We start from the raw sequence: 26,878 nt of genomic DNA on the forward strand, positions 1-26,878 counted from the left end.
GAATTCCACAATGTTAACTATTCCTCTGTTATTGATATTCATATTGCCTTCAATGATTTTTGAGTTGCAGGTGGGTGTAATTACAGAGCTGCTCTGAAAACCTTTAGGTGAAAAGCTTAAATTTTGTGGTTTGTTTTTTTGATTACACTTGCAGGATATATTCTCAATAATGTAATTAGTGGTTTAAAGAAAATGATGATTTCTGTAACTTTTCCTAAATACTAAAATACTATTGTCCCCATGATTTGACAACTTGCAATTCCACCACCAGTAAAAGAAATGAATCCATAAATCTTTCAGTTTCAACATTAAAAAAATTTCTATACATGGTAAGTGAATATTAATATTTCCTCTTTCAAAAACTGTCAATTTATAGACTTATGAATTCTTAACCATTGTAATGACCAGTCAAAATTCTAGAAGATTTATGACAAGGAATGTTTCTTATCTTTCAGCAGATGTGCTAGGTGAAGAATGAAATAATACATTTTAAGGCATGAATATATGAATTTGTGTTATTTGATACACTTATTGATGATGGCTAGGGAGGGTCCTTTTATTCTGGGAGGAAATACTAGGAGGGAAAATAACAGTGGTAGAGATACATATATAAAAAGGAACAATATCAATAAAACATTAAAAATACAAGGGGAGAGAAAGAAGTTCAGGCAAAGGAAAGAAAGAAGGTAGATAGTTTGGTTACTACTGTACTAAATATAATATATACTTTAAAAAAGTAATAGTTTATATATAACAGATTCATAGCTTTATATAGTATTCTCTATTTTCTACCTATTTATAAATGGAAAATGTTCATGTTAATTGATATTTGCCAAACTCATAATAAAAGGGCGATAAAAGAATGTTATGTTCAAGAAAACTGAATAGGACCATTAAAACAATATGCACAAGGAAGTCTGTGGGCAAAACAACCAAGCTTGACAAAGGTGAAGAGATGAGAAAATCACCTTTCCTTCCTACTTTATAGAGGTAGGAGACAAAGAGTATGAAAATTTCATATATTGTTAGAGTCAGTTATTTGTTGGTTAATTTTGCTGACTGATTCTTGCCCGTCTTTTATTTTTGGTAACAAGAGACAGATAGATCTTTGGGTAGGGAAGCTGGCAGCATATATTTAGAAATTGAGGTAATGTGAAAGCAAAATTTATTAAAAACAAAAGAAAAACTACAACATTCACTCTACATCCTCTCTTGCCTAAGTTAATTATTTCTACTTATTTTTGCAGATTTTCATGTGTCATGGTTTCACATTTCCTCACTGACCTAGAAGAACTCTTCTAAATACTCTCCATTCTTACAAGTGTCTTTTCTTAAAGGGTGATACTCAAGACCTGGTAGCATATTCCTTGACCAGGAAGAGTACACTGGAATCATTATCTCCCTTATTTTTGGGCACAATATCTATACAATGGTCATGTATATTTACAGAAATTTCTTTAATGTTCCAAGTGAAATGTAAATTTCCTTAAAGAGAAAGACCATCTCTAACATTTCTTTGCATCCTCAATAAATAAACAATATATAAAAAGAAAATGAAATCTTAAAGCAAGGTCTGAGGTCTTAAGGGTTTTTTTTTTTGTTTTGTTTTGTTTTTACTATGTCTTTAACATAAGAGATGAAAGAATTTTTACTCAGCACTTGATTAATTAATGTTCCTCTTCTATACGTATCAAGCAGTGTTATAGTCATTTGTTTTTGAGCTCCATGGGGTGAGCGACTTTTTCTTTTTCAATTGCCCATTTCCAATCTCAAATCCTAATGCCTGATAGATAAATGAAGTTGAAAGAGTGACTCTTGGGTCATATTTTCAAGTAATGGAAAATAAAAGAGACAGAGACAAAGAGAGCATCAGAAAGTTAATACTAAATTGGAAGTCAGATGAGAACTGAGTTTTGGAAGGTCATGGTATCATATACTATAGAAAGGTCAAGAAAAATGCAAAGTGAAATGAAGCCACTGGAGAGAGCCACTAGAAAGTAGCAAAGATAGAAACTGGGTTGCAGGGAATTGTAGAATGAATGAGTAGTAAAAGGAAATGGTAACAATAGGCACTGAATGCTTTAAAAGTTTGCCAGTGAAAGAAAGGAGAACATTACATGGGAGAAAGCCACGTCGAGAAAATGTTTCATTGCTTTGTCTTGTATTTTCTAGAATAGATGAAAAATATACATGTTTGAAGACTGAGAGAAAGAAACCCATGGAGAGAGAAAAGTTGAAGATGATTTTTAAAAGGGGGCTGGGAGAGAATAGAGGGCTATGAGTGAGGTTTTAAGTTCCCAGAGAAAGCAGGTAACAAATAGATTAACTATGAAGGAGGATACTTCTTTCTCTGACAGAGGATGGGGGAAACTGGCCTAAGGGACAGATAATCTGAAACATAAGCAAGAGAAAATTGAAGAGTTCATACCAGATGGCCTTAGTTTTTTCCTAAAAGACATCTCTAAGGTTGAAGCTATGAGAATGATTTCTTTGGAGTTTCTGAGGAAAGAAAAAGGGTTTGGAACAGTTGTTATAAGGCGTGATTAGGGGAATCAAAGATGATGAATCAAAAATTGCTAAGATGCAATGAGAACTGAGGTTAAATAGCATGAAATTGTAATAAGCCAGTTTTACATGATTTTATACCTTTTTGCATTAGTAATCCTTTCTTGTGTCTGGGGTATAAAAGTATAAAAAGTAGATTCAAGATTGATTCAAGTTTGAAGACTTTTGCAGTGGACATTGCAAAATATGCAAAGAGTTAGGAGATTTAAAAAGAAGTTAGGTGTCACAGTGGATAAAGAACCTGGCTTAGAGACAGGAAGATCTGAATTAAAAGACCTCAATGACCCTGTATGTATGACCCTGGACAAGTCACTTAAACCTAAGTTTCCTCATCTGCAAAATGATCCAAAGAAATAGCAAATGATAAAAAAATTAGAAATTAAAAAAAATAAAAGGAATTCAAACATTTTTTAAAAAGTAAATAATAAGCAGGGGAATAAACATTAATGAGTTCAGCACCTCTCAAAATCGCACCTACAGTTTTGACTAAATTCTGACAATTATTCTCATTTTCCATCCATTCCCATTACTTCCCAACTCTAACATTCATCCCTGGGTTACCCAGGTCTAATAGTTTTTGCTTAATCATGTCTTGAATCAGGCCTACATAATGTTTCATGGCCACCACTACAACATAATGCCTGGAGCCCAGCATAAGCTCCTACCTCTTCTAATTTTCTTTTTGTGTATTATCTTCTTTTCACCAGCATGTAAGCTCCTTGGGGATAGGTATCAACTCAATTAATTCCAGTGTTTACCAAAGGCCCTTGTCCATAGTAATTATTCAATAAATGCTTATTCATTCTATCTCTATTATCTATCTATCCAACCCTCCATCAATCCTTTTGTCTAAACTTGTATTTAAATATCAATATCTCTAATATCCGTATTGAAGATTTATTTGATAGGTTCACCTCATAGTTTTCTACCTTTCTCTACTTATCTTTATTTACATTTATCAAACTTTCTCCAAACTGGACTTGATTATCACATTGCACTAGTCCACTTTCAGGATCTTCTATCTAGTTCTCTTATCTTTTCCTTTTCTCAAGGTCTTATACTTTTTTTTTTTCCTTCTATAACTGTCTTACTCCCAATATTCATGAAAAGCAGATCTCTAATCACAGAGCCCCTTCCAATATTCTGGGTACACATATATTTCTATACAGATTTTATTTACCTGAATTCTTGGTATGGACTTTGTGCTAAAGTAGATGGTACAAAGAAAACAAATTATGGAGCATTTTTATTTTTAGTTATTATTTTTCATTTTTTAAAACATATCTGTTATGTTGTAAAAGAAAAATTATAATAAGAGGGAAAAACCTATGAAATAAAAAGCAATCCCTTCCCAAAACAAAGATGAAAATAGTATACTTAAAACAACATTCACTCTCCACAGTTCTCCCTCTGAATGTTAATGGCATTTTCCAGTCCAAAGCTATTAGAATTGTCTTGGATGACTTTATTGTTGAGAAAACTTTAGTCTATCATAGTTAATCATCACAGAATCTTGTTATTACCATATATAATGTTCTTCAGATTCTACTCATTTCATTCAGCATCATTTCATATAAGTCTTTCCAGGCTTTTCTGAAATCAGTCTGCTATCATTTCTTATATAACAATGGCATTCCATTACATTCATATACCATAACTTATTCAGCCATTCTTCAACTGAGGGGCATCCATCCAATTTCCAATCCTACTACAAAAAGAGCTGCTACAAACATTTTTGTATACGTTGGTTTTTCCCTTTTTATGATCACTTTGGGACTCAGACCCAGTACTGGCACTGTTGAATCAAAGGGTATGCACAGTTTTATAACCTTTTGGAAAGAGTTTTAAATTTCTCTTCCAAAATGGTTGGTTCACAGCTGCACTAAGAGTACATTAGTGTCCCAGGTTTCCCACATCTTTTCAACATTTATTATCTTTTCATGTCATCTTAGCCAAGATGAGGTATGAGGTGGTACCTAGTTGTTTTAATTTGCATTTCTCCAAACAATAGTGATTCAGAGCATTTTTTTCATATGAAGGCTTTAATTTCTTTATCTGGAAATTGTCTGCTCATATCCTTGGACTATCAATTGGGAAACGACTTGTGTTCTTTTAAATTTGACTCAGTTCTTCATATATTTTAAAAATAAGGCCTTTACCAGAAACATTGTTTGGAATACAGAAATAATTAAGACATACCCTCTACAGTTAAGTACAATGTACATTGTTAGGTTCTTACTAAGTGCTAATGAGATAATAAGATAATAGGTTCTTACTAAGTGCTAAGTCGGTACTTAACAATTCTCTAGTTCTGGCCTTTACTGGGAGTTTTACTTGTGAACTCCTGGGGAGGAGCTTGCATGCTTAGGAGGAGCAAGTTCATTGGTTGAAGTAATTTTTCCCAGAAGCCCTTGCGTTATCCCACGCCCATTCTCTGGGAAGATAAAAGAGGGCGGCACTCAGGGAAAGAAGAGTCTCTGTTCTAGGTCAGACTTGAGGCGGCTCTCTGGAGGAAGAAGTCTCTCCTCTAGACCAGAGAGGGATCGGCAGTTTCTGGAGACGACAGCACATTACAGTACATGACAAAATAGTATATGAATTCCTTAAAATTCCTTTTTTCACAGTTGTTCAGTTGTGTCTAACTTGTTGTGACCCAACTTCTTGACAGCTCATTTTACAGGTGAGGAATTAAAGCAAATAGGGTAAAGTGATTTGTTCAGAGTCACACAGCTACAAAGTGTCTGAGGCGAGGTTTGATCTCAGAAAGATGCGTTTTTACAATTCCAAACCTAGTGCTCTATCCACCCTGTCACCTCCCTGCTCTTCATCTTAGAATAGAAGCAATATATTGAACATGGTTTGCCAAGCTATATTAATGAGTGATACTAATTCTTCGCCAAAGAAATTCAGTCTAATTATCTCATTGCCAAGGAAACCGAAAACAGAAGTATATTTCTTATCTGAAATGGTGTTGTGATACTCCAGAGAATTCTGGTACATTATGATTAATGTATAAAGCCATTAGAAAGAGGATCCCACAGTTAGAATTCATTTGAGAGGTGAGATTTTTAAATACTCCATTATTACACCTATGTTTTATTTAAAATAGAGAGGTGGATTTATTCCACAAATTTCTGTTGATGTGTGTTGATGTTGATGTGTTGATTCAGACTGGCAAACCACAAATTCCTTCTCACCTAATCTCTCTAATTCTACTTCCATTTTCTGAGCTCTACCTAGTAGGTGTCGAGAGATGGATTTCTTGGGAATGGAGAAGACTGAGAAACCTGAGAGATCAGTATGTTAGGAGAATCACAGTCATTTACTAAGGCAGTCACCCCTTATTTCAGTCTATCTGAGATACACATTCAAGATAATGAATCATGAGATTAAATATTTAGAAATATTAAAATATATTATAAAATTTCCATTCACCATATATTTTCCAGCCCAAATCATGTCTTTATTCCAAATCCAATTCCAATTCATTGAAATTAAACTTCCCTCTCTTGACCTCTGGAACTGTTCTAGCTTCTAGTGATCCTAGAAGGATTAGGGGGAACCAGGTGCTATGCTACCTGAAATATATATGTAGAAATTGAATTGTTGTAGCTAACAAATTATTTGCCCTAATAACAACATATTTCCTTATTGTATCCTTCTGCTGTCTTTATGTTGACTCCCTGCTATGTGTTTCTACCATCTTTCTCTAATTCTTTTCTCTTGTCTATCACAATTAATGGTGGCTCAAATGAGAAACTGGGCACCATCACAATCACAAAGATAAATGGAAGCTGGCACTGTTAAACCATTCTTCTCTACAACATGGTGATTCTGACTCCATAGATCAAAAATTGGTGAGAGAAAGCAGAGTTTGGGCAGATCATAAAACCAAAAAAAAAATTATTGTTATTCTGATATTTGAGGCACCTATATATTTCTCAATTTGTCAAAAAAGAACACATTCTACATTAAAAATCACTTTTCATAAATTCCAGATATACACTTCAGGACATCCTACACATATAACTATGAATAACCAACTGGTTTTTGAACATCTCAATCCTATAGGCTCCTCTCAGATTCAACATAATCAAAACAGAATTCCTATTCTTTCTCTCCCAGCTCTTATCTCTTCCCAACTTCCTCATTACAATTTAAGACATCACCATCGTCCCAGTCACCCAGGCTCATAACTTCAGTATCATCCTTCACTCTTCTCTCTACATATCCCATCTATTGCCAAACCTTATCAACTTTCATAACTTCTCTCTACTCATACAGCCACCACACTGTGCTCATCATTTCAGGCACAGACTCCTGCAAAAACTTTCCCATCTTCCTACCTCAAGTCTTTCCCATTCCTTCCATTCAGCTGCCAAAATGCAAATCTGACCATTTCACTGCCCTCTTCAATCTCCAACTCCCTAAAACCTCCAGAATCAAATACAGAATGCTATTGGGCTTTAAAGGCCTTCACAACCTGGTCTCTCCCGGTCAAGTCTAATCTTTTTTACACTTTATTCCCCTTGCCATCTATTCCTCCCAAGTATTCTTACCACAACACTCCATCTCCTAACTCTACCTATTTTCACTGGTTGTCCCTCCCCCACGCTTAGAATGCATTCCTTCTTTCCTTGGGCTTCCTGGGTTCTCTTCAAGACTCAGTTTCTTCAAGGTTCCTTTGTCTTCCTTCTATCTACACGGGCTGTATAGTTGTTTGCATGTTGTCTCCCCCACTAGAATGGAAACCCCTTAAGGACAGCTGCAACCCTTTGCAGTGCTACAGTGCCCAATCCATGGCAAGCCCATAATATTGGGACTTATTGACAGATGGAAAGTGACAGAACTGAGACTGGAGCCCAGGTCTTTCTACTATGTTATACTGGTCAAAGCTCTTTTCTCTGGTGTTCCAGGTGGGGAATTTATGAGTCAGAAATCTTTTCCCAAAGGAGCCCAATTTCAAATGGAGGAGGGGGCTTAAGATGGGACTGGGAATCAAAACTCCTGAATTCCATCATTGGCTTCATTGGGCCCAGTATTATTACAATGATATTAATAGAAAGTATAACTATGCTTTTAAATCTCTTAAGTAATAGTCTTGTTGGAAAAGGGATTTTTGAGATGTTTAAAGACAAGGATTTGAGCTTAAGATTACATTGGATGTTCAAAAGGAAACAGAGAAATTTTTATTAAAAGATTTCATTTAAAACACTAAAACAGAAGACTATCCAAACTGATTTCAGAAAATCCTGGAAAAACCTACATGAACTAATGCTAAGAGAAGTGAGCAAAACCAGGAGAACTTTGTACAAAGTAACAAGAAAATTATATGATGATCAACTTGATGGACTTGGCTCTTCTCAATAACACAATACAAGGCAATTCCAATAGATTTGGGATGGAAAACATCAATTATATCCAGAGAGAAAATATGGAGACTATTAATAATAAGGATTGAAACAGTCTTTTCACCTTGTTTGTTTGTTTCTTGTTTTTCTCTCACAGTTTTCCCCTTTTGGTCTGATTTTTCTTGCACAATATGACAAATATGGAATATGTTTAAAAGGATAGCACATATTTAACCTACATTGATTGTTGTTATTTTGGGGAGGGGTGTGGTGAGGGAGAGAAAGAAAAAGTTGAAACACAAAGTTTTACAAAAATGAATGCTGAAAACTATCTTTACATGCATTTGGAAAAATAAAAGGATATTGAGAAAAAAATAAATTAAGTTGAATGCTACGCTTAGACATTGATATAACTATTCTTATACCAGTATAAGTAAATTAAAGTATAAGTAAAACACAGTTCTACAAATTTGATGGAACTGCATATTTACATCATATGCATATTTCTGCCCTCGTAAATGACAAAACAAACTGATGTAGAACAAAGACCATTAACTTAGAAACAGTATAGTGAATACAAACTTGAGATTTTAAATATGTCTCCACATATAATAAGAATGCTATTGATATATAGATATATTGCATGGTAATTGAATGCATCAATTTTCTTAGAAACCAAAATATGGATTTTAAATGATTCTGTTTAATACTATTGTGACCATAAACCATTATTAATGATTGTGTGATTATTTCCATAGGCAGTTAATTGAAAATTACAACTTCAGCAATTAAGATTTATGAAGGTTAATGCAACAGGTAAGGCAATTATGCAAACACTATTGTGATGATAGGTTTCACTTTCAATTATTAAAAAATATAGCATGTCCTCTGGCCTCACATCTTGCTGAAATGGATAAATATTTACATTCTAAATCATAACTCCTCAAGACAGAGGAAATTATTTAAAGGATTTTGGTAAATTTGCTTTTTTTGAATCCTTCAATGGGCATAAAGTGAAATAAGGCTTCACTTAAGTGTTAGCTTATTTCATTTCTGCATTAGATGCTTTAGATATACTTTAAATGCTTTAGATTTTAAATTTAAAAATAAAGATTTTATTGAACAGCTTTTTCTTAAGCTACACTTTCCAATATACATATTGCTGCTGTCACACTATCTGATGTAGGTCAGAGACTACTCTTGCTTCACAGCACTGGTTCAAAAGTGGATTATGCACAAACCAGCATTTATTTATTTACCAAAATGCCACATTTTAATCTCAGGTCATAAAAGAATAAAACTTTAAATTCCACATGAAACACCTATGAAAAGTCTGTCTGAATCATGATGAGTATATAATGGAAAAAATAAAGAGCAGGTGATTCTTATAATTATATATTTTCCAGGTCTGTGCCAGCTCATTCTCTATGAAATGTCAACCAATGCTACAGGGCAAAACTGGAATAGAACAGAACCAATGAGTAATTTACAGGGAGAATATATGCTGCTAGTCCCTCAATGAGACCATTACAGTACATTAGGAAAGAATGGGTTATAACTGTTTTTATAAATTAAAGCTTTATAACATAGGAAAAATAAATTATTTTAATGAGTTAAAAGTATATGATTTTTGTATTAGCAACTTATTTTTAATATGAAATATTATTTTCCTCATGAGAAGTAAAATTTAATCTCAATTCTGCAAATGTCACAAAATAGAGAGGCATTTAGGAAATTGTTCTCAGAAATTAAGTGGGTACCTTTAAACAATACCATTTAAGAAGCTGAGGTTTTTATGGAATATATTTTATTGCACTTTTAGTCTATACTTAAATTATTACAAATCAACCACAAGCAAAGACAAAAGCTCATAGTGAAGTTTTCTTATCAATGTCTTTACCACATTTAGATTTAATGTTCTTCTGATCTTTTGAGGAAAGGAAAGAAGGAAGGAAGGAAAAAGGAAAGAAGGAAGGCAAGAGGAAGAAGGCAGGCAGGCAAGAAAGCAAGAAGGAAGGAAGGAAGGAAGGAAGGAAGGAAGGAAGGAAGGAAGGAAGGAAGGAAGGAAGGAAGGAAGGAAGGAAGGAAGGGAGGAAGGGAGGAAGGGAGGAAGGGAGGAAGGGAGGAAGGGAGGAAGGGAGGAAAGGAGGGAGGGAGGGAGGAAGGGAGGAAGGGAGGAAGGGAGGAAGGAAGGGAGGAAGGGAGGAAGGGAGGGAGGAAGGGAGGAAGGGAGGGAGGAAGGGAGGGAGAAAGGAAGGAAGGAAGGGAGGAAGGAAAGAAGGAAGGAAGGAAGGGAGGAAGGAAGGAAGGAAAGAAGGAAGGAAAGAAGGAAGGAAGGAAGGGAGGAAGGGAGGAAGGAAGGAAGGAAAGAAGGAAGGAAGGAAGGAAGGAAGGAAGGAAGGAAGGAAGGAAGGAAGGAAGGAAGGAAGGAAGGAAGGAAGGGAGGAAGGAAGGAAGGGAGGAAGGAAGGAAGGGAGGAAGGAAGGAAAGAAGGAAGGAAGGAAAGAAGGAAGGAAGGAAGGAAGGAAGGAAGGAAGGAAGGAAGGAAGGAAGGAAGGAAGGAAGGAAGGAAGGAAGGAAGGAAGGAAGGAAGGAAGGAAGGAAGGAAGGAAGGAGGAAGGAAGGGAGGAAAATGGAAGGGAGGGAAGGACAGAGGAAGGGAGCAGGAAAGAAATAGGAGCTAAAAAGTCAAACACAGTAAGTGCAGACTTTTTTAGGAATCTGATTTTGGGGAGATAAGCAGGATGATAGGGTGTAATGATGACATTTAAGTGAAGTGTTTTTAAGGAAATATCTGGGAATTTTTGTCAGCAGCAGTAAAGAAAGAAATGAATAAAATAGATTGGAATCATTCTTAGAAAAGCTTGGTAACTCGGTTGCTCACAAGAAACAGCATAACCTACAATCTCGGAACTTTGGAAGTGCAGAGCGCACTGCGGCACCCGAGATTTCCACAGTACATGCTGATTTTTAGCTACATCAATGTTTCTGAGGGATGAAAAGGGTGAAGCCTCCCTAAGCATCCTAGCTCCCCAAAGACCAGGTCTGAAGCCAGAGCAACACTGAACCCAAGGAGCAAAGAGCAATTTTAAGCATTCCAGGCCAATAGTAACTGAAACAAGGAATTTCCTAACAGGGATTCCACCTTTTTTAGATGTGAACTCACTTGGTCTCTGTGACTGAAATAAGTTGATCCTGCTCTCCCCAAAGACCAAAGCTGTATAAGAGTGAATATGCTTCTTAAGTATCGAGGGGAAGGTTTGTTCTTGCTGTTTCTGAAAGCAAATATCCCCTTTTAAAAGTTAATTAATATTATATAGTTAAATGGAACTAGGATTCTTGTCTCTGGAATCTAACCAGTAAGAACATAACCAGTAAGAGCTCAAACTCATGTCAGTAAGGAAAAGATAATTCCATATCTATCAGGACAATCTAGAACTCTAAAATCACTCTAGAATATTCAATAAATCAGGTATGGGAGTGAAAATAAGACATATTGGTTGCATTAGAATTGCTTTTATCTGCATGTGATAACAATTTCTTTTCCCTTTAAATATACCTTTCACCCCTTAAAATTCTTCTCTTCTAACCTAATCCAGCATTAGGTCTGACACCCCAACATGCTTTTGTGGCATGATACTATTAAGTCAGTGAGTGATAAAAATGAATGAATGAAAAGAAAAGAAATGAAATAACCATTTATTAAGCACTTACAAAGTTCTAATTATGTAACAGCTTATAGTGCTAGACATTGGGATTATATATTGCAAAGAAAATGATAGCCTTCCACTCAATGAGTTTAGTTCTCATAGGACAGATAACATTCCCTCTAATGGAGGAGTGGTGGCCAGGGAGAAACACTTTGGTTTAGAAAGTTACAGCAGATGAGTCAAACCATGGGGGAAATGTTTTTATACACAGTCCCTATTCAAGAAACAATGATAGAGTTGATTAGATTGCAGTCCTAGAACTGGCATAAGGGTGAAAGTTAGTCTATGGAAAAGATAGCTGTAAAATAGAATGTGAAGTGAAGCTTTTCTAGAAATGAGGTCTGGGAGAATCCTTATACGAATCAGGAAAGTATATCCTGAGGGAAAAATTCCTCCAGGGTCTCTAATGTGATGTTTAATGTGGCTATAGCAGACCAGTGTTTTATATTTCATGAGACAATATATCTTTAAATGCATTGTGTTGTCATCCAATTATGACACAATAAACCAAAGCACATAGGAGTTATTTTGCGATTATATTTTCAACCTAATACACTGAAACACCGGCATTACTATACTTGCTAAATAATCATAATTTAGATATCCTCTGAAGCCTGCCAGCTAGAGGTAGGTGATGCAGTTCAGAGTGCCAGGCCTGAGTCAGGAAGACTAATCTTCCTGAATTCAAATATGGACTCAGACACTTATCAGTTGTGTGACCCTCGGCAATCACTTAACCCTGTTTGCCTCAATTCTCTCATCTGTAAAATGAAGTGGAGAAGGAAATGGCAAGCCGTTCTAGTCTCTTTGCCAAGTCACAAAACATCAGACATGACTAAACAACAACCAAAGACTGCCAAGTTTGGTAGATAAAATGATAGTTTCAAATTAAGTGAACAAGGCTGTGACACCTTCTAATCCATTATGACTTCAATTCAAACATTTATTTTCCCAATTTGATCTTCAGATTTAGTTATATTTCTACATCTAACCATCATATTTAATTTATTTAACAGCTGTAATTATGACCTTTTGAGAGGTAACAGGAATATTAAATAGAAAGCTGGTCTCGTAATCAGAAATATCTGAGTTGCCCCATTCTGACAAATGTTGGCTGTGCAACTTTGGCAAATCTCCTGACCTCTTAGTGCTCCAGGCCCCACTGGAGAATGGTAAATTATAATTGCTAATCTGCATTGGTAAAGGACGTTATCAAACAGTATTTCTCTATACTGATAAAATCACAGATCGTATTAAATAAATAAAAATCTTTTATGCATGATTTGTTTCACCGGCCATCTTTTTGCAGACATCACCTAGGAAATTGTGATGGAGGAATGGATACTTCTGAGTTCAGAAAGATTTCCCACCATCCTTCTCCTTGAACTCTCAGAGGGTTTTGGCCATGATTTTGAGGGTGAAGAGATTTTTGGTGATAAGTAAGAATATTAAAAAGCCAGAAAGATAAAAGCCAAAAGGGACAAAGAATAAGGGAAGCAGGAGTAGATGAAAGATACCCTGGGCTGCAGACAAAAAATTGTAATTAGTAATAAGGAATCGAGTCAGAGAAATACAGATGATGCACCCATTGAATTCAGGACAAAAACTGTCCTAGTGGATCTCTTTGAGTTCTCCTGAGAAAGTGAATTATATTTATTTATTCATTTTCAACCCTTCAAGTTTCTCTTGCGGCTTGGGAAATATGTACCTTATTTTTTAATTTTTACCTTTTTTCTTAAACTGGTAAATGTGATAAAGCTATATAGGTCAATAGAATTACTAATTTATAAATGTGCATGTTTTGGATAACATACTAAGGGAAGAAATTGAAACAAACTTTAATAGGAAGGAGATTTAGGCTACTGCTGCATGTGTCCAAAAAAAACTGCAATTCAGAAGCTGCAATGACTCAGGTTTGTGCTATATGAAAATCAGTTAAATGAAATGATATATAGTCAAAAAAGAGATGAAATAGGCAGGCCTGAGGATTTGAGTTTGCTATATTGTTAGGCTTGGGTCCTGAAGACAAAACTCTAAATTTTGGAGGTAAATTTGGTCTCAATACTTTTTTTTTTTTAAATCCTTATTGTTTTCAAATCATTTAAAAGGAAATTTTGCTTCATTAGAGGCAGTTTCATATAACTGGAAGTCTTCAAGGAGTAGTTAGATAATAGATTTTGGTAGGGTAATAATAGATTTTTAGGGAAGAGTCTTGCTCAAGCTTATGTCCAAATAGATACCCTTTGAGATTTCCCTGAAAATGGGATTTTCCTGATTAATTTTGTTAAAGGACCCCAATGCCCAATCTTAGTAACATCTGGTGAGATATAACAAACTACTATGGTTTTGGACAGAACAGTTATAATTGCACTCTGTCACAAAATATAACCAAAAGGAACAAGAAAATTAGGTGGAGGCTTAAATGTTTACTTTTGTGAGCAATTTTTTTGCCATTTTATATAACTACATAATTTATATAATTCTTGCCACCGCTACCTAAGAAGGTTATCACATTCTTCTGCATTTCATGATTTATAATTTTACACTCTGCTTATTAATTATTGAGCCCAGAGGAATTTGAAAAATTTTATATGGTCTTCTGTAAAGAAAAAGGACTTCAAAAGGAAACAAAGAAATACTCTGTCTTGGATAATATGAGTAATCCTATTTATTGTAGCAGTGTAGCCAGAGACTAATCTATTTTGGTTTCAAAATTTAATAAAATAGTATAAGAATAATGGGGCATTGTCCTAGCTTAGTGGATACAGGACTAACTTTGGAATTAGAAAAACCTGGATTCAAGTCCTGTGTCTGTCATACTGATTATGGGCAAATTACTTCACATACACACACACAGACACACACAATTTGTACTTTGTTGCTTGCTTATTTTCTCCTACTACTAGTTCTCTGAGATCAGGAACTGCTTATTTATTTTGTTTGGTTATTGTTGGGGGGGTATTTGTTTGGTTGTTTTTATACATCTCTAAGCATTTAGGCCAGTGTCTAGCATATAGTAGGCATTTCACAAATGTTTATTGACTGACTCCCTATCATCAGTGGTTGAAGACTTAGGGACTTCTATTCAAAGAAGAAATAAGTTATTGATTTTTAACACTTTCTCAGAACAAGAAAATATTTTCATTGAAGTTTCTCTAGTCATCAAAATGAGTTAGTTAAGGAGGAGAAAGATGAATGGAGTTAAGTTAGGCAACAATCTTTCAGTCTTAGCTATCCCCCTTTCATTTAAAGGAAACCATAATCCCAAAAGCCTGCTGTTAGAGAAGTGTTTAGAGAGAAAGTCAAAACACAGGAAAGGAATGAGTTCTGGATATCCACTCAGAGGTGGCAAGGAGTTAAATGACAGATAAATATGCCTTCCCATTCAAAGAAGCATTATACTTCCAGAAAACCCAGAAAGAAATCTTATACTTATAAGGTTGCTGTTTAAGCATATTATCTCATGTAAAAGCTCATTAATACTTTTGCTCTAATTATAATGTTATATTTTCATTCATTTTAGGTAAATTGATTTCATCATAAAACTAGTTTATAAAGGTCAAAATTTATCAAAACTTTTTTTTAACTAGATAAGATTTAGCATATGAAGATTTAACCTACAGATATTATTTATTAAATACATCAAAACTATAGAGGAGATATTTCTTAAATGACAAAATTATCTCTATTCCCTGAATTTCATGATTGTGAAACATAGATATTATCAAAGATGTATTTTTATTCTCTTTGTCTCTGTTTCCTATATATCTATGTATCTATGTATTTATCTATCACTTTAGAGGCATCATGGCAACATGGTCTGGGAAGAAAGTACTTAGGGGAAAAAATTTAGTATTTCCACTTCATTTTTCTCTTATATTTCTCTTAAAAGTGCCACAAGATACTTAAGAAGGACTAAAAGCAATTCTAGAAAAAAAAAGCAAAGTAAAGCAATTTTATGTCCACACTGCACTTTTTTTTACAACTTCTTGTATATATTTTATACAAGGTCTCATGCTATAGTGGGCTATAGAAAATACTCTAAAAGAAAACGTAACTGAAAGAAAAGATTGCCAACTCTATGCTATATAAAACTGATAAAAAGTTAATGGGTTCCTAGTAAATAAGAGTGGAATACAGACTAATGGGTTGAACAAATTACCTAAATTCAGGAATTTCACTTAAACTAAGTAATTACTTCATGTGATGGCAAAATCAGAGCAGGAAAGTTCACTGGCTGCTTACTTATTATCCATTTATATAACTAGAGTTACTGTTTTAACCCAAATTATTCCTTCTTTTTTTTCTCATGTATTCTTTACCTATGGAAGAAATATATCTTTATCTGGAAAATGTTTAGAAATCATTGAAAAAAACTGCTAAAAGATAATGTGGTATTTAATTATACATACTTATATGTATGTTATATTACATTCCATATTATAGAGGCAGGTAGGTGATGCATTGCACAGGGGTTTTAGGCCTAACCTCAAGAATACCTGACTTCAACTCAAGTCTCAAGACACTTACTGCCTCTGTGACCCTGGCCAAGTCACTTAACCTCATTTTGCCTGTTTCCTCAACTGTAAAATCATGATAATGATAGCACCTGTATCCCAAAGTCACTGTAATGATAAATAAGATATTATTCTAATGTTTAGTACAATATCTAGCATATAGTAGGCACTTAATAAATGCTTCTCCCCACTTTATTCTTTCCTTTTGTAAGCCAATGTTCATTAAAAAATACCTCTGACCTAACAAAATATTAAACCAAAAAGGCAACATCACTGCTTTTAGACTTAACTAAGTAACATACTGAAAAGTAGATAGGAAATGTTTTATTTTCCTCATAAATTTTATTAAAGATTAGATCAGATTTTAAATATACATCAACAAGCAGCTATTGCTATAAACATTCAGATCCTTATTTTTATTTTTAATAGGATTGCCCCCCCAAAAAATGTAGCCCTGCCAAACAGAAGCTTTGTGTACATATGCCTTCTAATATAGGGACTATTATAATTATCTGGATCTAAAGGTGACTTCCAAAGAATCTAAATCAGCTCAACTTCTTATCCTCTGGTGAAGGCTGCCTCTCTGTGGTGGAAAATCACATATAATATTGCTAAGAATCTAAACTTTTCCCTGTGTTATTGTATAGTTTAAAGAGGATTCAGCAGAATGCTTTACATCTTGATTTAATGCCATGAACATTTTCTTATAGGAAATTAATATCAAGCTGAATATTTGGAAAGGACTTTGAGCAATGAGTAATAGCTGAATTCACTTTGTCAAGAGGCTAAAGGAAAAGAGCCATTTCTGCAAGCCAAAGAAACCAAGGAGACAATTGCTCAGAGAACAGTCATGTTTATTGTCTCCCTTAAAAGCTCTAGTCATTATTCACCTTACTCTGAGTGACCTCTACTGGCAAGAAAGACACACATGTTAATGGGCATCTTACCTACCGTAAAGCAGCTGTTATCTTAATTTCCTCAAGGAATTACTTGTAAATACTGAATATGTTATTAAATGATGTCTCTGTTTTATATACTTCCCTTATAAGGACAAAATAATATAACCTTATCTTATATCAAACACTATGAGTCAAGGGGGAAAAATCTTAAGTTAAACTCTAAACTCAATTCATCAAATATGCTTTCTGCATTAATGATCACTGTCAGCTCAAATGAATCTTGAAGAAAATAACACTTTGATTTATGCTAGAAATGGAAACAGTCACCATTTCACGATAAATTTTTATTATTTTTATATAGGAAATAACAATATTGACAGAGTGTATACTGTTAAATAACAAGGTTTAATTTTACTGATCATCAGATGTGAGGTAGTTCTTCAAAATGAAAGATTTATTTAATTAATATACTAACACTGTGATATATGCATTGTGGAAAATTTAACATGCTACTTGATCAAAATCTGGAAAACTAATCAAGAGAAGATAATTCAGAGGCCCCTACTCAACAAATCCAACATATGACATTAACTGTTTGACTCAGGGCTATTTAAAAAAAACATCTCCACATAAAACTAAACTAGTTTAAATTTTTAAAACTAACACTTTATTTAATAAACATTCAAACTCTTTACCTTAAAATATGTTGTTTTATACTAAAGAATTTTGGTCAAAATAATCTTAATTCATGACTGATGATCATTGCAATATCCTTTTTTATTTAACAATGTCCAAGAAAAAAAAAGGAAACATATTAGACCTCTACTTCAGCAAATACTGAAATCTATTTATATGCAAATAAGCTATCCATTATTAGCAGGGGAAGCATCTTAGGCATAAAGGGAAAAATAAATTATCACTGGAAAGCGTTAATGAAATCTATTTCAAAACATAACATTTTACAAGAACCCTCACTCAAGTAATATTTGTTCAAGCCTAGAGGGGAACTGGTGAGTTCTACACTTAGATGAGATCTGATACTGCATTATTTGCCATGTCAATTTGTTTTATAAAATGCATTTATTCTTTCCTTAGAAACATCTTGATAATTATACATCTACTAATCCTGCATGGAGAACTTCATCTTCTTTTCAAAGAATGTTTCAATCATATTACTACCAAATGTTTTTTGGAAAAACTACACGGAGAACATGTTTATTCCCATTATTTAGCAACAAAATCATCTCAGATCTTTACGAATAAGAAGAAAATATGACATAATAACCATCTTGAAGAGACAGAAACTATTCTGGATTTGCAATAAAACCCAGGTTCAAATTCCAAGTTTGCAATTCATAATGTATTCTATTTTAGACAAGTTACTTAACTTCTGCATTTCCTTATCTTCAAAACAAAGGTGTAACGAGCTGTCGTCTCCAGAAGCTGCTGGATCGCTCTCTGGGAAGAGATCTGCTGTGTCTTCTACTCAAATCTCTCCGACAGATTCTTCTTCCTGTAATGAACCGTTGTCTCCAGGCAGTTGCTGTTAACTCTTGTCCTTAGAAGTGACTTCCCTTCCTGCAGAGAGCCCCGTCAGGCCTGATGTAATGCAGAGAGTCTTCCTTCTTGAATCCTGGCTCTGAATCTCCTCCAGCTCTTATCCTTCTCCAGGCCGATCTGCCCTCTGCGCCCATTGCTGTCTCTTTTTATCCTCCCAGAGAATGGGCGTGGGATAATGCAAGGGCTTCTGGGAAGAACCACCCCAGCCAATGAGCTTGCCCCCTCTATCAAGTCAACCTGAGTTCTCACCTTGTAATTGTCCAGAAAACCTGAATTCTCACCTTGTCACCATCCAGACAACCTCAGTTCTCACCTAGTAATCCCAACATCTCCCCCTTTCTTTTGATTTAGAACATAGGACAGTCATGACCTTGAAACATAAATCCATCAATATGGGAAGTATTACAGATAATTACATAAATTACATAAGCACATAGTAACATAGTAACATAACACATGCTAGAAGTATATAACATAATCATAATCATAAATTGAAAATTTATAAATGTCCATAAGTCCATTGTCCATTAGTCTCATCTTGTGTGAGGAAGTCCAATGATTCCTGCTGGTTTTAAAGTTCTTTAACAGTCTTCTTATTATCCATGCTCTTTCAGTGTCAGATGTTTCTTAGATCTTCTCCTTTATTTTGAGGTCTTTCTCTTTTTCTGTCTCTCTCTGGTGGACAAGGCGAATATGACTCGTTGGCACCCATCTGATTCCTTCTCCTGCTGAAGAAATACAAGCAAACCCTCTCTCCCAGGCAGTTAACCTATCTAATTACCTTCTATTTACCACTTTCTAAATCTCTTCTCATCATCTGGCAATTACATTGGAATTGTTTGCACTGGACACAGCCCTGTTGGTTTAAAAGGCCTGTATTCTCCCCAAGTGTAATCCATTTTTGGAATCTGATTGCCTTTTGGCTCACTTATCAGGTAATCCCTTTCTGCCATGTGATTGCTTTTCTGCTGGTTGATCAAATCAGAGTCCTGACCTTCTAAAGGCTCTTTGGGTGTAACATCAGCTGCCATCATGCCCCAAGTCTTTTTTGCCTGGGGCTCTGGACCTGGGCCCCTCATCTCATTTCCCTGAATTACTCTACACTCTGATGCCCAATGGAGTCCTCTGTTGCATTTTGGACATGGGGTTTTAGGTCTTCTTTCACCCTGTCTTCTCACTGTATCTCTATACCTACACTGAGCTCTTAGATGTCCAATTTTTCCACATTGAAAACATCGCCGAGTTTCTCTAGAAGGCCCTTGCCAGGAGGGACCTTGTCTTTCCACGTTCATCATTGTTTGGGTGTAAAAAGCATTTGTTCCCACTGTAGCACAGCGTCTTATGATCTCCTCTAAAGGAGCATCTTTGTCTAATCCCCATATAATTCTTTTGCAAATCTCATTGGCATTTTCCTTAGCCAGATGTCTGGTCATTATTTCTGTAGCTGAATTTTCTCCAATAGTTCTTTTGACAGCAGTTTGCAAACGTCCCACAAAATCTGCAAAAGGTTCATTGGGACCTTGCTGTATTTTAGTGAAAGCCTCTCCACGATCTTTCTGTCCAGGAAGGACACCCCAAGCTTTTATTGCAGCCTTAGCAATTTGTTCATATATTGTCATGGTATAATCAGTCTGTTCTGAATTCTCTCCATACCGACCTTCACCAGCCAAGTGCTCAAAAGTGAATTGTGTGTTAACTCCTATTTCCAAATTGCATCTGACTTGAATTTTACATAATTCATGAAATTCCGAAAGCCATAATAAATTTTCTCCAGGTTCCAGGCATATCCTTGCTATGGATTTCCAATCATTCGGGGTTAGGACTTCATAAGACAAACCATCTAGTAACATTTTAACATAAGCTGATGTAGCCCCATAAAGGGTACAACCTTTTTTCAAATCCTTAATTTTATTCAAATCTAAAGGTGCATATCTTCTCCTTTTTTTACCTACAGAGTCAGTATTTTCAATCACAGGATATGCATGTATAAAATCACTTATATCCTGTCCTTCTCTCTTAGCTTTAACCAATGCTTTTTCTAATCTTGTCATAGGCTTAGGCTGCTTCACAGGCAATTCTGTTTGTGTTTCTGCCTCTTCCTCTCCTCCTTCTTGCTCCACCCCTGAAGGGTTAATTGAGGGAGGAGATGGGAGGTGCTCCTGTTGCTGTTGCTCAGAATTGTACTTAACTTCATTGTTATCTGATTCATCCTTTTCACCTAGTTTAGTTGACACCTCCCCATTTTGCTCCTTCATCTCTTCCTTTAGAATAACATTTTTTAAAGCCATTTGGATTAAATTGTAGGTATGAATTGTATCTTTGGAAACTGAGTTTGGTCTGGAACCAAAGGGCAAAATGTCACAAAGGCAATTGTAGTGTTCACCTAATTGCTCTCCTACTAATTCCCATTCATCTGGATCCAATTCTTCTTCCAGAGAAAAAGAAGGACATATGACCTTCACAGTTCTTAAAAGTTCAGTAATCTCCTCTAAAATTATAATCAATCCTTGGCTTTTCATAACCTTGATGATGCTCTCTAAACATTTTCCTTGAACAGAAGGTGTTTGCCCCATTTCACTATAAGAGATTCCTGGTTTAGCCCTTAACAAGTTAAGTTCCTTATTTATCTATTAGCACGCTCACTTGATCTTTAAAAAAGTTTCCTCGTTACTCACGGTTCTGGGTCAGAGAGACTGAGATCTAGATCGGAAGCTTTTCCACTGGAATCAGGACTGTGTCTGTCCCTGTTCGGGCGCCAAATTGCGAAGGTCTGGTCTAGCTCCTCTTGTCAGGATAAGCAAAAGTCCTTGCCCCACGTTGGGCGCCAATTGTAACGAGCTGTCGTCTCCAGAAGCTGCTGGATCGCTCTCTGGGAAGAGATCTGCTGTGTCTTCTACTCAAATCTCTCCGACAGATTCTTCTTCCTGTAATGAACCGTTGTCTCCAGGCAGTTGCTGTTAACTCTTGTCCTTAGAAGTGACTTCCCTTCCTGCAGAGAGCCCCGTCAGGCCTGATGTAATGCAGAGAGTCTTCCTTCTTGAATCCTGGCTCTGAATCTCCTCCAGCTCTTATCCTTCTCCAGGCCGATCTGCCCTCTGCGCCCATTGCTGTCTCTTTTTATCCTCCCAGAGAATGGGCGTGGGATAATGCAAGGGCTTCTGGGAAGAACCACCCCAGCCAATGAGCTTGCCCCCTCTATCAAGTCAACCTGAGTTCTCACCTTGTAATTGTCCAGAAAACCTGAATTCTCACCTTGTCACCATCCAGACAACCTCAGTTCTCACCTAGTAATCCCAACACAAAGGGGCCATAATAGATGATGACTAAGGTCTTTCCAAAGCTAAATGCTATGACATAAAAATTAAAATATCCAGTAAAAATCAGATTTCACATATATTTTAAAAATCTTTTAAAAATAATCATATTAGTACTATAAATATTTACTATAAAATGAAAAAGGTAAACATTCAATAGAACTCTGCATAATATGAAGGCAAGTTACATTATAATATTATTTATGGAATATAAGTTAGAATAATAGATCGTTATTTTCAGAATGTTATTGATAACTGTAAGTATTCCTTCCTTCTATCAAATCAGATGGTACAACCTCTGTAATAAATAATCTCCCAGAGTTGCTGTTAGTAAAAATTCATCCCTGTTCAGCCAATCTGGTCGTGAGTCTCTAAACCTAGCTGGCCTGGTTCTTTAAGCTGGAAATACTTAATTACACTTATTCCCTCAGCCCATAGAAGACGTCTTTCCCACATGGTAGAATTTCCTAAACTTGTATTTCTGTGACACAGCCTTCAAGAGCCCAAGATCAGTGTCACACTAGCATAATGAAGGCCACAATTTGAAATCATTTGTTTTTAAGGAAATAATGAAGAAATAATTATTTTTAAAAATAAGCACAAAGGAAAAGTCAATAGATTAATAGTGTGATGTAATGTTTTTACCAAAAAGGGATTGGATAATGAGTTTAGAAAACAAGCCATAAATTGCATATAAAAACATGGTTCAGCAATGGTAGTCACTATGGGACAGGTAGTAAAGGGTCTTCTACTATGCTGCTCTAAAGAAAACTGTTTCACTTGGAGAATCACTTTAATAATACAAAGTAGGGTTGCCAAGTATATACTCAGGATGCTCTTACCAAAATAGCCACCAGATGGCTACCCAGGCTTTGAATGCTTAGTTTGAGTAACTGATCATGCATAAGTAGATTTAGGAATGATGAATCTTTTTCAATTTTTTCTGCACATAAATAGTTATCACCTGCCTGGTCTCTCAAGGTATTTTTCCCTGTGCTTTCCTGGCCTCTTTTCCAAAGATATAATTTAAACCCATAATAATTTTTAATCCATCTAGCACGGGATTTTTCCTCAATATCAATCACTTCCCTTTTTCTTTTCCTTCCTCAGAAGAAGCCTCACAAGAATTGACTTAATAGTTAAATACAATATTTACATTTTGTTAATCTTATTTTCATTTAACAATAAAGACTATAAAATAACCTAGTAAAATCTAAACCATCAAGTCCCCGAGTTACTTCTATTCCTATTTTTATTTTTATTTTTCCTTTTTATGGTCATAATTTGTTTTAATAATAGCTATTTATTTTCAAAGTATATGCAAAGATAGTTTTTAACATTCACCTTCACAAAACCTTGTATTCCAATTTTTTCTCCCTCCCTTCCCCCAGCCTCTCCTAGACAGCAGATAATCCAAAATAGGTTAAACATCTGCGATTCTTCTATACATATTTTCATATTTATCATGCTGCATAAGAAAATCAAATCAAAAAGAGGAAAAAAAAAGAGAAAGAAAACAAAAAGCAAGCAAACAACAACAAAAAGATGAAAATATTATAGTGTGATCCACATATATCCACAGTCCTCCTCCACAATCCTCTCTCTCTGTGTGCATATGGCTCTCTCCACTACAAGTCTATTGGAATTGGCCTGAATCACCTTTTGTTGAAAAGAGCTAAGTCCATCAATTGATCATTACATAATCTTGTGGCTATGTTCAATGGTCTCTCGGTTGTACTCACTTCACTTAGTATTATGTTCATGTAAATCTCTACATTTTTCTGAAATCATCCTGCTGATCATTTCTTATAAAACAATAATATTTCACAACATTCAGATACCATAACTTATTCAGTCATTCCCCAAGTGATGGGCATCCACTCAGAAAAAGAGGAGCCACCACAAAAAGAGGAGCTACAAACATTTTTGTACACATGGGTTCTTTTCTCTTTTTCATGATCTCTCTGTGTCCCTATTTTTCCAAAATTACATCCAAAATATTTTTAAGAAAGCATTCTCAGCAATGCTATTTCAAGGTCACAGTGTGGAAAGGGTAAAAGGGTAATTCTTTCTCTGAGTTCACCGTATTTAAGTCCCATTATCTACTACTGTAAAGATTTCCTTCTTAAATTCCTGTCATTATTCTTTAGTATTTTTGATAGCCAGAACACTAGGACAGCATTGATAGCCAATAGGCAGCTAATTGAGACTTGAAATCTTAGTAAAATAACTTGCTACTAATCTCCCAAACTTTTTTTTAAATTGCAAAGCTATAAAGAACTGTGAAAAAAGATTTATTTACCACTATGAGAAAAGATTGCCACAATCAAACTAATTTATATGTGCAGCTACCCTGAATTCCTAAGCATAGCATTGAATTCTGGAATATGAATATGATATAAATAATATGAAAGGAACACTTCTAACTAAAAACTAGGACTGACAGTGCCACAACAATGGCTATTTAAAATATTTACAAATAGAATTTATATTTTACACAAAAAGCTTCAATTTAAACTTTATTAAAGGTAAATGAATATATAATATTGAGTGAGGTGATACATCAGTTCAATTCAACAAGCATTTATTAAATGCCTACAGTATGAAAGGTAGAATTCTAGGTACTGAAGAAACAAAGCAAATGAAACAATCCTTACCTTCAAGATTTTACCTTCTGCAGAGAGATGTGCATGTAAGTAAATACAGTGTGCAATATAAAAGTGTTCAACTGAATCTTTGAACAATGATTTTATTGCCTTTCAATAAGGTAAATTTCTACTTATCTGTGCCTGCCCATTTTATGCAACTCTTGCCTATATCATCCTATAAATTTTTTACAAGTATGTGCATCAAATCTTTTGTTTGTTTTCCTTGCTTATTTCTTCTTACCAGTAAAGTATGCAAGCCAACTCCCTATTTCTGCTTTATCTCATTATGCGACCAGTCCATTTTCTTGCCAACATACATTACCCTAATGACAGTCTTTATTCAAGTTTTTCAAAGTTGCGTATTTGCCACCTAAACCTTCTGCTCACACTCACTGTGTACTTTTTCATTGCCTTTTGTATGAATTCTTCAAGGACTGTAGTATTCTATGAAACCTAATCTTTTACTGTACTACTGTACTACATACTACATACGTATATATGTATACGACGATATACATAGTCATATGCAATACTACAAAAATACTAATATTAAAAAGATAAGTCTTTGTAGGAGAAATTTAGTGTCATTATAGTAATGATGCAAGATCCTGAATGCAATTTAATTGGCTTATCTTCCCTTACATGATTCTAGTCCAACCCTCAAAAACTTATAATTTTATAAATGAGTAAAGTGAGAGTGATAGGGGAGTGATCTGCCCATGGTCTCACCACAAGTGTCAGACAGATCTGAGTCAATATTTTACTCCCTCAAAGTCCAGGATTTTGTTTCCTAGGGATTCAATATATTTAATTTTAAAAATCTCAAGATTATTAATAAGTGAACTAAGTCAACATGTCATGATGACATAGACTTTACTTTCAAAGTGCTTCTTCCTTTAAAAAAAGGAAATTTTTATTTCAGTATAATAAATTCATATCCAACAACTATTCTGATATACTCTGAATATATAAAAGTGGAAATCTACCTCATTAAAATGGTCTGACCTACCCATTATGGCTTTCTCTCACACTACTCTTTTATTCATATATTCTGGAATCCAGGCTCACTCAACTTTGTCCCCTGAATACATTCTGCCATTTCTTCCCACAATGTATTCATTAATACTTACAATGTATTTGGATAAAAATCTGACTTTCAACATTTAATCAAGGAATTTGGTGGTAACAACTTTCTTAGGTCTTCTGTAGCACCTGCAGGAGGAGTTACCACGCTGCATATTTATATCTTGCTTTCCAAGTTGATGGTTACAGGGCCTGGGCTGAAAGCATTGCTATTTTCAAGGCTCTTGAGTTCAGAATGGTGGGCTGTCTCCATCAGAGTCTGAGGTACTCTGATAGTAGTACGGTAGTAATGATGGTGTCAACTTCTAGGCACCTGTGGCCTCCTGCTGCTTTTCCTTCATGGTACCTTGCTGTTTCATGTAGAATTGCTTGCTGGTCCTTGGTGTAAAAGGTGTTTAGTAGGGATGACTTGTACCTTTTCCACTGGAATTGCTTCCCCAGGTAATGGCTGAGAAGGCTGAGTTGGAAGCATCACATTGTTCTGGGAGGTAATACTCCCACGGGTCCTGTACCTATTGTGCCATTATCTCTATGAAACATTTGTCTAATCACTTCAGCTAACAATCTGTGATCTTCTGTAGTCTTTTAAATTTTCATGCATAGCATATTGATTATATTTTTCTCCCTTCAGCTATCACATTCAAATTTGTGTTATAGATGTTTGTATTATTTCTACTGAACTCTTAATTCATGAAAGACATGAACTATATTTTAATTATTTTTGTATCTCCCCCAATGTCAATAGCAACACATTATGCATCATTGGTAATTAGTGAATATCTGCTGAAAGAATGGATGAATTGCTTCAGAAGATTATGGTGTTATCAATTTTAAAACAACATAAATGACTTTGAGAAAAAAATTATATTATCTCAAAGTTAAAAAAAACAACTGTAATATAAAATTTTATTAATTATGTTTATGAGATACATAATGATTTTGGACATATCGGTTCACATAACTTCTATCTCCATAGTTCCTAGATATTTAAGATTTTTATTATCATACAGGAAATCTTTATACGTGAATTCTCCATTCCTGATTTTAATTATTTCTTGTGCCCATCCCCATTCTCACACTAGATAAAGACATGTTAATACTCATTCCTATAAAATGAAGAACTTGCATAGATATGTACATGATGAGAGAGGGGATATTGAGTGTTACATACCCTTTCCAAACTATTTATAACATGGAGCAACCTCTCAAAAATAAGAACATAATCTAGACC

The 26,878-nt window shown here is 35.0% G+C and overlaps 1 protein-coding gene across 4 annotated transcripts in view; it reads right to left on the reverse strand.

Annotated features, from left to right (window-relative positions):
* The window catches only part of STPG2 (sperm tail PG-rich repeat containing 2), a 608,618-nt gene that overhangs the window by 242,449 nt on the left and 339,291 nt on the right, over positions 1-26,878 (reverse strand). The gene's annotated exons all lie outside the window — the stretch shown is intronic.

Source organism: Sminthopsis crassicaudata, chromosome 6, assembly GCF_048593235.1.
Source record: "Sminthopsis crassicaudata isolate SCR6 chromosome 6, ASM4859323v1, whole genome shotgun sequence".
Classification (NCBI taxonomy): Eukaryota; Metazoa; Chordata; class Mammalia; order Dasyuromorphia; family Dasyuridae; genus Sminthopsis; species Sminthopsis crassicaudata.